A 13,932-nucleotide genomic window follows, 5' to 3' on the forward strand; every position below is an offset into this window, starting at 1 on the left:
CAGAGTGTAGTATCAGCACAACCGATCTCATGTGCTGGTAAGTTCCTAGACTAACCTCGGCGAAGTAGTAACGAGGCTAGGACCAGACTACCAAATAAACCTGTACAGATAAATAATGTACAGCGGAAAAGTAAAAGCAGAAGTATACAGTCAAGGATGGGAGGGGGAAGCATGCTGCGGGGAAATATCAGATGGTAACAGGAGCACAACAAGTAAACATATGGAACACCATAACTCAATTCACAACAAAAATCAGAAAGCGAACAAGTGCACGACATCACCCTCCGTGCTTTTACTCTCATCCTCACCACAGAAATCAAAATAAACTGCACGGCATCACCCTTTGTGCTTTTACTCTCATCCTCACCATAAAATCAATATAATCGGCACGGAATGGTACATCGTGCGGCACGGCATCACCCTTCGTGCTTTACACTCTTCCTCACAGAAATCATACACGGCATCACCCTTCGTGCTTTAACACTCTCTAACCAAAACAATGTACGACATCACCCTTCGTGCTTTACACTCTTCCCCACCCAAACAACAATCACAAACAATCAGGGAAAGGAAATAAATGAATCACAATACCATAATCCTCTTCTCTTTTTCACATTTAGTTCACAATTCGATTCACAATTTGAGCCAATGCTTTATAAGGTTTAACTGCCAATTATTCTTTCTTAATTCACTTCACAACTTTAGCCAACACTCCTCAATGTTCAAATACCACCATTTCTTCCACAAAATTTGCCCAACAGTAGAAAACATCACAAAAGGCATGAACACTACAAACGGAGTCATGATAATAATAATAATAATATAAGACTCACGGGCATGCTTGACACCAACGCATAGATACTCGTCACCATGCCTATACGTTGCACTCAACAAATAACACATAGCAAATTGGACACAACTCCTAATCCCTCAAGCTAAGGTTAGACCAAACACGTAACTTGATGCCTCGAACACAATTCAAGCCTCAACTATCGCTTTATCTCTTGATTCCACCACCAATTCGCTCGTATCTAGCCACAAGTTACTTAATTATATCAATAAATGCTAAATGAATCAATTCTAATGCATGGAAATAAGTTTTCTAAAGTTTTTCCCAAAAAGTCAAAAATCGCCCACGGGCCCACATGGTCAAAACCCGAGGTTCGAACCAAAACCCGATTACCCATTCACCCACGAACTCAAATATACAATTTGTTCTGAAATCGGACCTCAAATCCAGGTCCAAATCCCCAAAATTTGAAAAACCTAGGTTCTAACCAAAACACCCAATTTCCCCTATGAAAACCTTTGGTTTGGGTTGAAATCATGTGAAAAGATGTTACAGATTGAAGAAAACGAGTTAGAAATAACTTACAATCAATTTGGAGAAAAAATTGCCTTTGAAAAATCGCCCAAGAGTGTTTTGGTTTTGAAAGAGTGTGAAAAATGGTTGAAATGCGTCTAAGTTATGAATTTACAGGTCTCTAATGTCGTAATTACGACCAGGGTTCGCAATTGCGAACCCCTCAGACTGCTAACTTCGCAAATGCGAAGCTTTTATCGCATTTGCGACTCAACGAAATTTCTGGTCACCTTCGCATTTGCGAGGGGACCTTCGCAAATGCGATATCGCATTTGCGATAAAGGAGTCGCATTTGCGACCAAGGCATCCCAGGCCATATTTCGCATTTGCGACGCATTGTTCGCATTTGGGAGCTCGCATTTGCGAGCCAGGCTTTGCATTTGCGAAGCCTGCAGGCCTGAGCATACCAGCTGAAAAACCTGCAATTTCCTAAGTTAAAATTCCACTCCGTGGCCTATCCAAAACTCACCCGAGCCCTCGGGGGCTCCATACCAAACATGCACGCCAACCTAAAAACATCATACGGATTGGCTCGTGCATTCAAATCACCAAAATAACATCAACAACTATAAATTTAGCATCAAAACCATGAAATCACTAAAGAACATCAAATTTTCCAAATTTTCTCAAATAAGGTCCGATTCACGTCATTTCACGTCCGTTTCTTACCAAACTTCACAGATTCAACTTAAATCACATATAAGACCTGAACCGGGCTCCAGAACTAAATTATGGGTCCTATACCATCAAATTTCAAACACATTTCATTTTCAAAAACTCGTATATTTTTCAAAAAACAGTTTTCTTTAAAAATTTATTTCTCGGGCTTGGGACCTCGGAATCCGATTCCGGGCATAAGCCCAAGTCCCATATTTTCTTACAAACCTCCCGGGATCGTCGGAACACAGATCCTGGTCCGTTTGCTCAAAATATTGACCGAAGTCAACTTAAATTCATTTTAAAGGCAAAATTCATCATTTTCCACAGTTTTTCATATAATGGCTTTCCGGCTACGTGCCCGGACTGTGCATGCAAATTGAGGTAAGGTATAAAGGAGGTTTTAGGCCTCGGAACAATGAATTTGTTTCTAAAACAAGTGATGACATTTTGGGTCATCACATCCTCCACCTCTAAAATAATCGTTCGTCCTCGAAAAGACATAAGAAGGAAGTACCTGAGTCGGGGAAAAGATGGGGATAACGGCTTCGCATATCGGACTCGGACTCCCAGGTTGATGCCTCAGCAGGCTGACCTCTCCACTAAACACGTACAGAAGGAAAACTCTTTGATCTCAACTAACGAACCTGCCAGTCTAGAATAGCTACCGGCTCCACCTCATACGACAAGTCCTTGTCCAACTGGACACTGCTGAAGTCTAACACGTGGGATGGATCACCGTGATACTTTCGAAGCATGGACACGTGAAACATTGGGTGCACGGCTGATAAGCTCGGCGGCAATGCAAGTCTATAAGCCACCTCTCCCACTCGATCAAGAATCTCAAACGGGCCAATAAACCTAGGGCTAAGCTTGCCCTTCTTTCCAAATCTCATCACGCCCTTCATAGGCGACACCCGAAGCAATACCCGCTCACCGACAATGAATGCCAAATCACGAACCTTATGGTCGGTGTAACTCTTTTGCCTGGACTGAGCTCTACGAAGCCTATCCTGAATGATCCTGACCTTGTCTAAGGCATCCTGTACTAGATCCGTACCCAACAACCGAGCCTCTCCCGGCTCAAACCATCTGACCGGAGACCGACACCGCCTACCATATAAAGCCTCATAAGGAGCCATCTGGATGCTCGACTGGTAGTTGTTGTTGTAGGCTAACTCCGCTAAAGGCAAAAACTGATCCCATGAGCCTCCAAAGTCAATAACACGGAGCATATCCTCCAAAATCTGAATAGTCCGCTCGGACTGCTCGTCTGTCTGAGGATGAATGCTGTGCTCAACTTAACCCGTGTTCCCAACTCTCGCTGAACTCCTCTCCAGAAATGTGAGGTAAAATGCGTACCTCGGTCTGAAATGATAGAGACGGGCACACCATGAAGACGGACAATCTCCCGGATATAGATCTCGGCTAACTTCTCGGAAGAATATGAGACTGCCACAGGAATGAAATGTGCTGACTTGGTCAACCTATCAACAATAACCCACACTGCATCGAACTTCCTCTGAGTCCGTGGAGTCCAACAACGAAGTCCATAGTGATACGCTCCCGCTCCTGCTCCCACTTCCACTCAGGAATATCAATCTTTTGGAACAAACCATCCGGTCTCTGATGCTCGTACTTAACCAGCTAACATTTTAAATACCGTGCCACATACGCAACAATGTCCTTCTTCATTCTCCTCCACCAATAATGCTACCGCAAATCTTGATACATCTTGGCAGCGCCCGGATGAATAGAGTACCAGGAACTATGGGCCTCCTCTAGAATCAACTCTCGAAGTCTATCCACATTAGGCACACAAATGCGACCCTGCATCCTCAAAACTCCATCATCTCCTAATGTAACTTGCTTGGCACCTCCGTGCTGAACCGTGTCTCTGAGGACACACAAATGAGGATCATCATACTGCCGATCTCGGATACGCTCCAATAAAGAAGAGCGAGAAACTGTGCAAGCTAATACACGGCTGGGCTCAGAAACATCCAATCTTACAAACTGATTGGCCAAAGCCTGAACATCCAGAGCAAGCGGTCTCTCACCGATCGGAATATACGCAAGACTGCCCATACTGGCAGACTTCCTACTCAAAGCATCGGCCACCACACTAGCCTTTCCCGGATGATATAAGATGGTGATATCATAATATTTTAACAGCTCCAACCACCTCCTCTGCCTCAAATTTAGCTCCTTCTGCTTGAACAAGTATTGCAAACTCTTGTGGTCCGTGAACACCTCACATGCCACGCCATACAGATAATGCCTCTAAATCTTCAATGCGTGAACAATGGCTGCTAACTCTAAATCATGGATTGGATAGTTCTTCTCATGAATCTTCAACTGACACGAAGCATAAGCAATGACCTTGCCATCCTGCATCAATACCGCACCTAGCCCAACACGAGATGCATCACAATAAATTGTATATGGCCCTGAACCTGTGGGCAAAACCAACACTAGCGCCGTAGTCAAAGCTGTCTTGAGCTTCTAGAAGCTCGCCTCGCACTCGTCCGACCACCTAAACTGGGCACCCTTCTGGGTCAACCTGGTCATCGGGGCTGCAATAGATGAAAACCCCTCTACAAACCGACGATAATAGCTTGCCAAACCCAAGAAAATTTGGATCTCTGTAGCTGATGTGGGTCGAGGCCAGTTCTTGACTGCCTCTATCTTCTTTGGATCTACCTAAATACCCTCTGCTGAAACCACGTGACCCAAGAAAGAACCTGAACTCAACCAGAACACACACTTCGAAAACTTAGCATACAGCTGACTATCTCTCAGAGTCTGAAGAACCTCTCTCAGATGCTGCTCATGCTCCTCCCAGCTGCGGGAATAAATCAAAATATCGTCAATGAACTGCTCCAACTGGCTGAGCTGCTGGAGTCTGAAACTGGGGAGCCACCTGCTCCGGAGTGCGAGTAGCAGGAGTTTGGGCCTCTCTTCCAGCCTGAGAGAGGGCTGGTGCTACAGGAAGCAAGCATGCCTGGGTGACACTCTCCATGAGGCCCACTAGACGGACCAGAGCATCCTGAAGTACAGGGGTAGCAATGAACCCCTTTGGGACCTGAGCTGGGCCCACCAGAGCTGTCTGGGCCGGAACCTTCTCGTCAAACTCTACTTGAGGCTCCGCCACTGGTGCTGCTGCTCCGGGCTGAGCTCCGCCCCTACCTCGGCCTCTAACACGGCCTCGGCCTCGCCCTCTGCCCCTCGTGGGAGCTGCTGCTGGGGGCTTGAGCTGCTGATCAACGGATGAGGAAGCGCGTGTTCTCGGCACCTGCGAAAGAACTTAGCATTGAGAAACGATACCGCATGACAGGAAAGAATATATGTGAAGTTTTTCCTAACTCTGTAGCCTCTGGGGGACAAATACAGACGTCTCTGTACCGATCCCTCAAACTCTACTAAGCTTGTCTATTAATTGTGAGACCTATGTAACCTAGAGCTCTGATACCAACTTGTCACGACCCAGATATCCCACCCTCGGGAGTCGTGATGGCGCCTACTAGTGAAAGCTAGGCTAGCCAACCAACTAAATTATTTACCTTGTTTCCATTTTTAAATTCGTTAACAGTTATAGTCCAACAGTTAATAATCAACAAAATTTAACAAGCGGAAGATTCAGTTTCAAGTTTTAATAATACTGCTAATACTATTCCATAACAAATCTACCCAGGATTGGTGTCACAACTTCACATACTGTCTAAGAGTACTACAAATAAAGGTCTGAATGAAATAACAAAATACTGTCTCTGGGATTACATAAAAGAAACAGGAATAATAGATAGAGGGAGACGCCAAGGCATGCGGACGCCTGCAGGACTACCTCGGATCGCCTGATGAACAAGAAGCAGCAATCTCACCGCGATCCGAAATCTACAGCATCGGGATCTGCACAAAAGAGTGCAGAGTGTAGTATCAGCACAACCAACCCCATGTGCTGGTAAATGCCTAGCCTAACCTCGGCGAAGTAGTGACGAGGCTAGGACCAGACTACCAAATAAACCTGTGCAGATAAATAGTGTACAGTAGAAAAATAAAAGCAGAAGTATACAGTGAAGGATGGGAGAGGGAAACATGCTGCAGGAAAATATCAGATGGTAACAGGAGCACAACAAGTAAACATAAGGAACACCATAACTCAATTCTCAAAAAAAAATCAGAAAGCAAACAAGTGCACGGCATCACCCTTCGCGCTTTTACTCTCATCCTCACCATAGAAATCAAAATAAACTACACGACATCACCCTTTGTGCTTTTACTCTCATCCTCACCATAAAATCAATATAGTCGGCACGGAATGGTACATCGTGCTGCACGGCATCACCCTTTGTGCTTTACATACTTCCTCACAGAAATCATACATGGCGTCACCCTCCGTGCTTGAACACTCTCTTACCAAAACAATGCACGGCATCACCCTTCGTGCTTTACACTCTTCCTCACCCAAACAACAATCACAAACAATCAGGGCAAGGAAATAAATGAATCACAACAAAAATCCCGGCAAGGGAACAATACCAAAGCAACAACACCTCGGCAAGGGAACAATATTAAAAGCAACAAAGTCCCGAGAAGGGAACAATATTAAAAGCAACAAATTCCCGGCAAGGGAACAATACCATAATCCTCTTCTCTTTTTCACATTTAGTTCACAATTCGATTCACCATTTAAGCCAATGCTCTATAAGGTTTAACTGCCAATTATTCTTTCACAATCACTTCACAACTTGAGCTAACACTCCTCAATGTTCAAATACCACCATTTCTTCCACAAACTTTGCCCAACAGTAGAAAACATCACAAAAGGCATGAACAATACAAACGGAGTCATGATAATAATAATATAAGACTCACGGGCATGCTTGACACCAACGTATAGATACTCATCACCATGCCTATACGTTGTACTCAACAATAACACATAGCAAATAGGACACAACTCCTAATCCCTCAAGCTAAGGTTAGACCAAACACTTACCTCGATGCCTCAAACACAATTCAAGCCTCAACTATCGCTTTACCTCTTGATTCCACCACCAATTCGCTCGTATCTAGCCACAAGTTACTTAATTATGTCCATAAATGCTAAATGAATCAATTCTAATGCATGGAAATAAATTTTCTAAAGTTTTTCCCAAAAAGTCAAAAATCGACCCCAGACTCACATGGTCAAAACCCGAGGTTCGAACCCGATTACCCATTCACCCACGAACTCAAATATAGAATTTGTTTTGAAATCAGACCTCAAATCGAGGCCCAAATCCCTGAAATTTGAAAAACCTAGGTTCTACACAAAACACCCAATTTCCCCCAAAAAAAACCTTTGTAGTTACAATCATCTGAAAAGATGTTAAATATTAAGGAAAACGAGTTAGAAATAACTTACTATCGATTTGGAGAAGAAATTGCCTTTGAAAAATCGCCCAAGAGTGTTTTGGTTTTGAAAGAGTGTGAAAAATGGTTGAAATGCGTCTAAGTTATGAATTTACAGGTCTCTGATGTTGCAATTGCGACCAGGGTTCGCAATTGCGAACCCCTCCAACTGCTAACTTCGCAAATGCGAAGCTTTTATCGCATTTGCGACTCAATGAAATTTCTGGTCACCTTCGCATTTGCGAAGGGACCTTCGTAAATGCGATATCGCATATGCGATAAAGGAGTCGCATTTGCAACCAAGGCAGCCTAGGCCATATTTCGCATTTGCGACGCATTGTTCGCATTTGCGAGCTCGCATGCGAAGCTTGCAGGCCTGATCATACCAACTGAAAACCCTGCAGTTTCCTATGTTAAAATTTCACTCCGTGGCCTGTCCAAAACTCACCCGAGCCCTCGGGGCTCCATACCAAACATGCACGCCAACCTAAAAATATCATACGGACTTGCTCGTGCATTCAAATCACCAAAATAACATCAACAACTATAAATTTAGCATCAAAACCATGAAATCACCTAAGAGCATCAAATTTTCCAAATTTTCTCAAATAAGGTCCGATTCACGCCATTTCAAGTCCGTTTCTTACCAAACTTCACAGACTCAACTTAAATCACATATAAGACCTGTATTGGGCTCCAGAAGTAAAATACGGGCCGATACCATCAAATTTCAAACACATTTCATTTCCAAAAACTCATATATTTTTCAGAAAATAATTTTCTTTAAAAATTCATTTCTCGAGCTTGGGACCTCGGAATCCGGTTCCGGGCATACGCCCAAGTCCTATATTTTCTCACAGACCTCCTGGGATCGTCAGAACACGGATTCGGGTACATTTACTCAAAATGTTGACCAACATCAAGTTAAATTCATTTTAAAGGCAAAATTCATAATTTTCCATAGTTTTTCATATAATGGCTTTTCGGCTACGCACCCGGACTGTGCACGCAAATCGAGGTAAGGTATAAAGGAGGTTTTCAGGCCTCAAAATACTGAATTTGTTTCTAAAACAAGTGATGACCTTTTGGGTCATCACAGTTGTTCGCTGATGATATAGTTTTGATTGATGAGACGCGAGGCGACGTTAATGAGAGACTGGAGGTATGGAAGTAGACCCTGGAATCTAAAGGTTTCAAGTTGAGTAGGACTAAGATTGAATATGTGGAATGTAAGTTCAGCAAAGTAATGGGGGAAGCGGATGTGGAAGTCAGGCTTATCTCACAGGTCATCCTCAAGAGAGAAAGTTTTAAGTAATTAGGGTCAATAATCCAGGGAGATGGGGAAATAGAGGGGGATGTTACGCACTGTATTGGGGTGGGGTGGATGAAATGGAGGTTAGCGTCTGGAGTCTTGTGTGACAAGAATGTGCCACCGAAACTCAAAGGTAAGTTCTATAGAGCGGTGGTTAAAACGGCCATGTTGTATGGGGCTGAGTGTTGGCCAGTCAAGAAGTCACATATCCAGAAGATGAAAGTTGCAGAAAGAGGATGTTGAGATGGATGTGTGGGCATACTAGGCTGGATAAAATTAGGAATGAAGATATTTCGGAGAGGGTGCGCGTGGCTCTGGTGGATGACAAGATGCGGGAAGCGCGGCTTAGATGGTTCGGACACGTGCAAAGGAGAAGCCTAGATGACCCGGTTAGGAGGTGTGAGCGGATGGCTTTGGCAGGTACGAAAAGAGGTAGAGGGCGTCCTAAGAAGTATTGGGTCGAGGTGATCAGACAGGACATGGCGTGGCTCCAGATTTCCGAGGACATGGATCTATATAGGAAGGTATGAAGGTCGAGCATTAGGGTTGTAGGTTAAGGGGTAGTCAAGCATTAGGGTTGTAGGTTAAGGATTGTAGGTTAAGGGGTAGTCGGGCGGTCGATTTATGTTGTGTTTCAGACTTTTGTATAATATTTGTGGTACTACTTTTCCATCTATTTGATGTCTCTCATGTTGCTGATATTATTTTTTTCGGGTTTTATTATCACAGATCTATTGTCTCAGAGCCGAGGGTCTCCCGGAAACAACCTCTCTACCCCTCCCCCCCTCCCCCCCCCCCGGTAGGGGTAAGGTCTGCGTACACTTTACCCTCCGCAGATCCCATTAAATAAGATTTTTACTGGGTTGTTGTTGTTGTTGTTGTTGTATATCATTCAAATGTTAAAGTGGTAAAGTTAATATATTTTTTAACTCTAAATAATAAAATTTAGATATATGAGAAACTAAATCAATTAAACACAATGCAAACAAGCAAATAATTGAGCTTTAAAATTTAACAATAATAATTTTATATTTTTTTAATTTAGATATGTATATAATTTACTATGATAAATTTCTTTTTATATCGACCACGCATTGCGCGGGTACTAATACTAGTTGACTATTAAAGGGGAAAAATGCATCATCTCTCCTTTTCATTCCTCTCTTTCTCTAGTGTAGTTTCATCGAATTCAACCATCAAATACTTTAACTAACACTTTAATTAAAACTTTTAACTCAAACAATAAAATACTATGATTCAAATTTAGCATAAATTCACTAAGACACTGCAATTTTCAACAATTGAAAAAAAGAAAGCACACATAAAAGTTCAAACCTACAATCTCATATCTTCACAAGAGAAAAGGTTAAAGATATTCAAAGTTGAACCCAAACAACAATACCCAAATAAAGAGATAAATTGAAGTTGAGTTTTATCACTTCACACCAATAAATACCGGATTAATAAACTTCAACCAAACTATTGATCGTATTATTACTGTCACGACTCTAAACCCGGACCCGGTCGTGATGGAGCCTCTCGTGAAGACAAGGCCAGCCGACACATTCCCATTCCAATCTTATGCAGTAACATAATAAATATTAAGTCGTAAACATGATAAAATCTCAAAAATAAGAAGTTAACAGTATAATTTACGGAAAAATAAACCCAACACAGCCCGACATCGGGGTGTCACTAGTCATGAGCATTTACTAAGGTTCGAATACAACAAGAGTCTAAAATGTACTAGATACAGTCTAATAAAATTGAGAGGGAGAAATGCAGTGCTGCGAACGTCGGGCAACTACCTTGCTAAACTCCGACGACTCTGCCTTTGAGCAACCAATACCTGCTACCGGGTTCAGAAATACCTGAATCTGCACACAAGGTGCAGGGAGTAAAGTGAGTACATCCAACTCAGTGAGTAATAAAAATAAATGAAGATTGAGTAATATGAAGCCACATAAAGCACAACATTAAGCTACAAGAGGCATAACAAATCAGTAAATATAATTAAGCAGTGAAATCACATAAACCTCTCTTAAACAGCTAAACAATATACAGGAAAGCTTCCCTTATCTCGCATGATAAAGCAAAGAGAAAAGAAAGATAAAGAATAGAAAAAGGTTAGAATTAAACAACCGTACAGGCATAAACAACTAATAAGTAAACACATAATAACTGCCCCTCGGGCATAGTAACAACAGAATCAGCATACCAGCCCCTCGGGCTATATCTCATATCACAATGGGTACCAGCGCTCACTGGGGTTGTACAGACTCCAGGAGGGGTCTCTTACGGCCCAAGCGCATAATCAAGTCATCTCGTGGCATCATAAACAGGCTCTCGGGCTCATATCAATCACAAGCCACCTCGTGGCGTACAATCTCAGACCCTCGGCTTCATTATCATAGTCACAAGCCACCTCGTGCCGTACAAAGCTCAGGCCATTTGGCCTCATTATCATAATCAGTATGTCATTGCTGTGGCGTGCAGCCCGACCCAAAAGTATCCTCACAACACAGGCCCTCGGCCTTACTCAGTCAGAATCTCATAAGCCCCTCGGGCCACAGTAAAATATGAAGCTCAGCTCAAATACCTTTGAAAATATCATTTAATGTGTTTAAAACAGAATAATATAGCAGAGTCTTTACAATAGTAAAATATAGTATGACTGAGCACCAGTATGAAATCAATCAGTGAGGAAAAATATCATTTAAAAATTCCCTTAAGGGTTCAAACAGCTGGCACGAAGCCCACATATGGCATTTAGCCCAAAATATAATAATATTAAACATTTAACTATCAAATACGCAGTAAAATAATCATTCGGGATGGACTAAGTCACAATCCCCAACGGTGCTCTACCCCACACTCGTCATCTAGCGTGTAAGTCACCTCAACATAGCCGTAGGCTGTGAAATTTCGGGGTTTCGTACCCTCAAGACAGCATTTAAAATCATTACTCACCTCGAACTATCCCGAAAAGCTACTCTGCAACATGCTTGCCTCTCGAATCAACTTTCGAGTGCTCCAAATCTACCAAGTTCAGTTTTTTTATCATCAAATTATTCTAAACGAATGAATTCCAATTGAAAAATATCGATTTTAAGCACAAAACTCGAAATCAGTCAAAACCCGTCCCCCGAGCCCGCATCCCGGAACTGGACAAACTTTATACCAAAATGTTCTTCATCATCTCACGAGTCCGTACATATGAAGAACTTGAAAATCGGAGTTCGTTTGACCCCTCAAATAATCCCTGGAAGGTCTCATAATCTCAAGCCCTAACTCCACCTTTTTCTACTGATTTTCATGAATTAAGCACTCATATTTTATTCCTTAATCACAAATAATCGGGTTTTAGGGTCCAAAATCCATACCTCAATGAATAACAATGATTTCCTCTCTTCAAGATCGCCTCCAGGCTCTTTTCCCGTTCAAAAATGGTGTAAAAGGGTTCCAAGTCGCGGAATAGCCTTTTTAAAACATTATGCCCAGCTATTAAATTTCCTTCATCGCGATCGCGGGACAACCTTCGAGATCGCGAAGCACAATTCCTCAACTCCCAAGATTTACTCAATGCGAACGCGTGAAATACCATGCGAACGTGATGCTCAAGCATCTGACACTACGCGATCACGGACTGGCCACCGCGTTCGCGATGAACAACTTCCATCCAAGACCCTTGGTCCACTTAACTCTACGCGAACGCGACCTTCACTACATGTTCGCGGACAAAAACTTCCTCACCTATATGCGATCGCGATCCAACTTCCGCGAACGCGAAGAACAACTGAACTTCCCCCTCAAAACCTTCTACGCGATCGCGAAGAGGAATTCTCTGCAACAGCTGAACCTGAAATTCTGCAACATCTCCAAGGCCTGAAATGGTCCGCTTGACCACCCGAAACTCACCCGAGGCCCCCGGGGCCTCAACTAAAGGCATCAACATATCATAAAACCTTATTAAAACTTGTACCAATCTTCATAACGCTTCAAACAACATCAAATCAACCAAAACACATCGGATTCAAGCCTAAGTTTCTAAAATCTTCCAAATTTCGCTTTTGATCAAAAACCCCAACCAAACCACGTCCGAATGACCTGAAATTTTGAACACACATCCCAAATGACATAACAAAGCTACTACAACTTCCAAAATTCCATTCCCACCCCTATATCAAAATCTCACCTATCAACCGAAAAACGCCAAAAACTAACTTTCGCCAATTCAAGCCTAATTCTACACCGGACCTCCAAAACACATTCCGATCATGCTTCTAAGTCTCAAATCATCTAACGGAGCTAACCAAATCATAAAAATTCCAATCCGAGGTCATATATTAACAAGTCAAATCTTGGTCAAACCTTTCAAATTTCTCAAACTGAGAACTGTTCTTCCAAATTCATTCTGATCATCCTGAAAACCAAAGCCAACGATTTACATAAGTCATAATACATTACACGGGGCAAGTCCTGCCCGAGAACTGGCGAGCAAAGTGCAAAAGCTCAAAACAACCGGTCGGGTCGTTACATCCTCCCCCACTTAAACATACGATCGTCCTCGAACGTGCCCAGAGTTGTTCTAAAATCCAACCAATCGCCGAATAACCTTACCATGCATATACCCGGGAGTGATCCCACGTCACCCTATCTCATAGAGGTCCAATAAAACATTGTAACTGAAACTTCACAATCCAATCTATCCCAAAAACCATAGAACCACATTTCCACTTCTGAAATCATCAATACGATCAGAATCTCACATTTATACTGTGAATAAGTCCGAACAGCTGTAACAAACCATATCGGTAACCTCAGGTGCAATTACATGATATACCACATAACTCAAACACTGGTAGCGATAACTTCTAATCACAGCAGTTGCACACAACAACCGAATATCGATAGAAAACCTCTTATCCACTAAAGTCTCATTCCGTCACTTTCATATACTGCCAATGATACGTGAAACACGCAATAAGCCATAACCAGTTCTCAGATCAACCATTCATGAAGCCACTTCTCCGTTGGCAAAGATCATAGCAAATTTCTGAGCCAAACCTCGATATTATCCTTCCAACATGCTGAAATCGAATCAGTTTGTACTCATTTCAGATCTCGACGATCTCATCTAATCCACCACCACTACTCTGGTGACATGACACATCAATACAATCTAAAGCCATAACTCGTGCAATCT

The sequence above is a fragment of the Nicotiana attenuata genome, unplaced genomic scaffold (genome assembly GCF_001879085.1).
Source record: "Nicotiana attenuata strain UT unplaced genomic scaffold, NIATTr2, whole genome shotgun sequence".
Lineage (NCBI taxonomy): Eukaryota > Viridiplantae > Streptophyta > Magnoliopsida > Solanales > Solanaceae > Nicotiana > Nicotiana attenuata.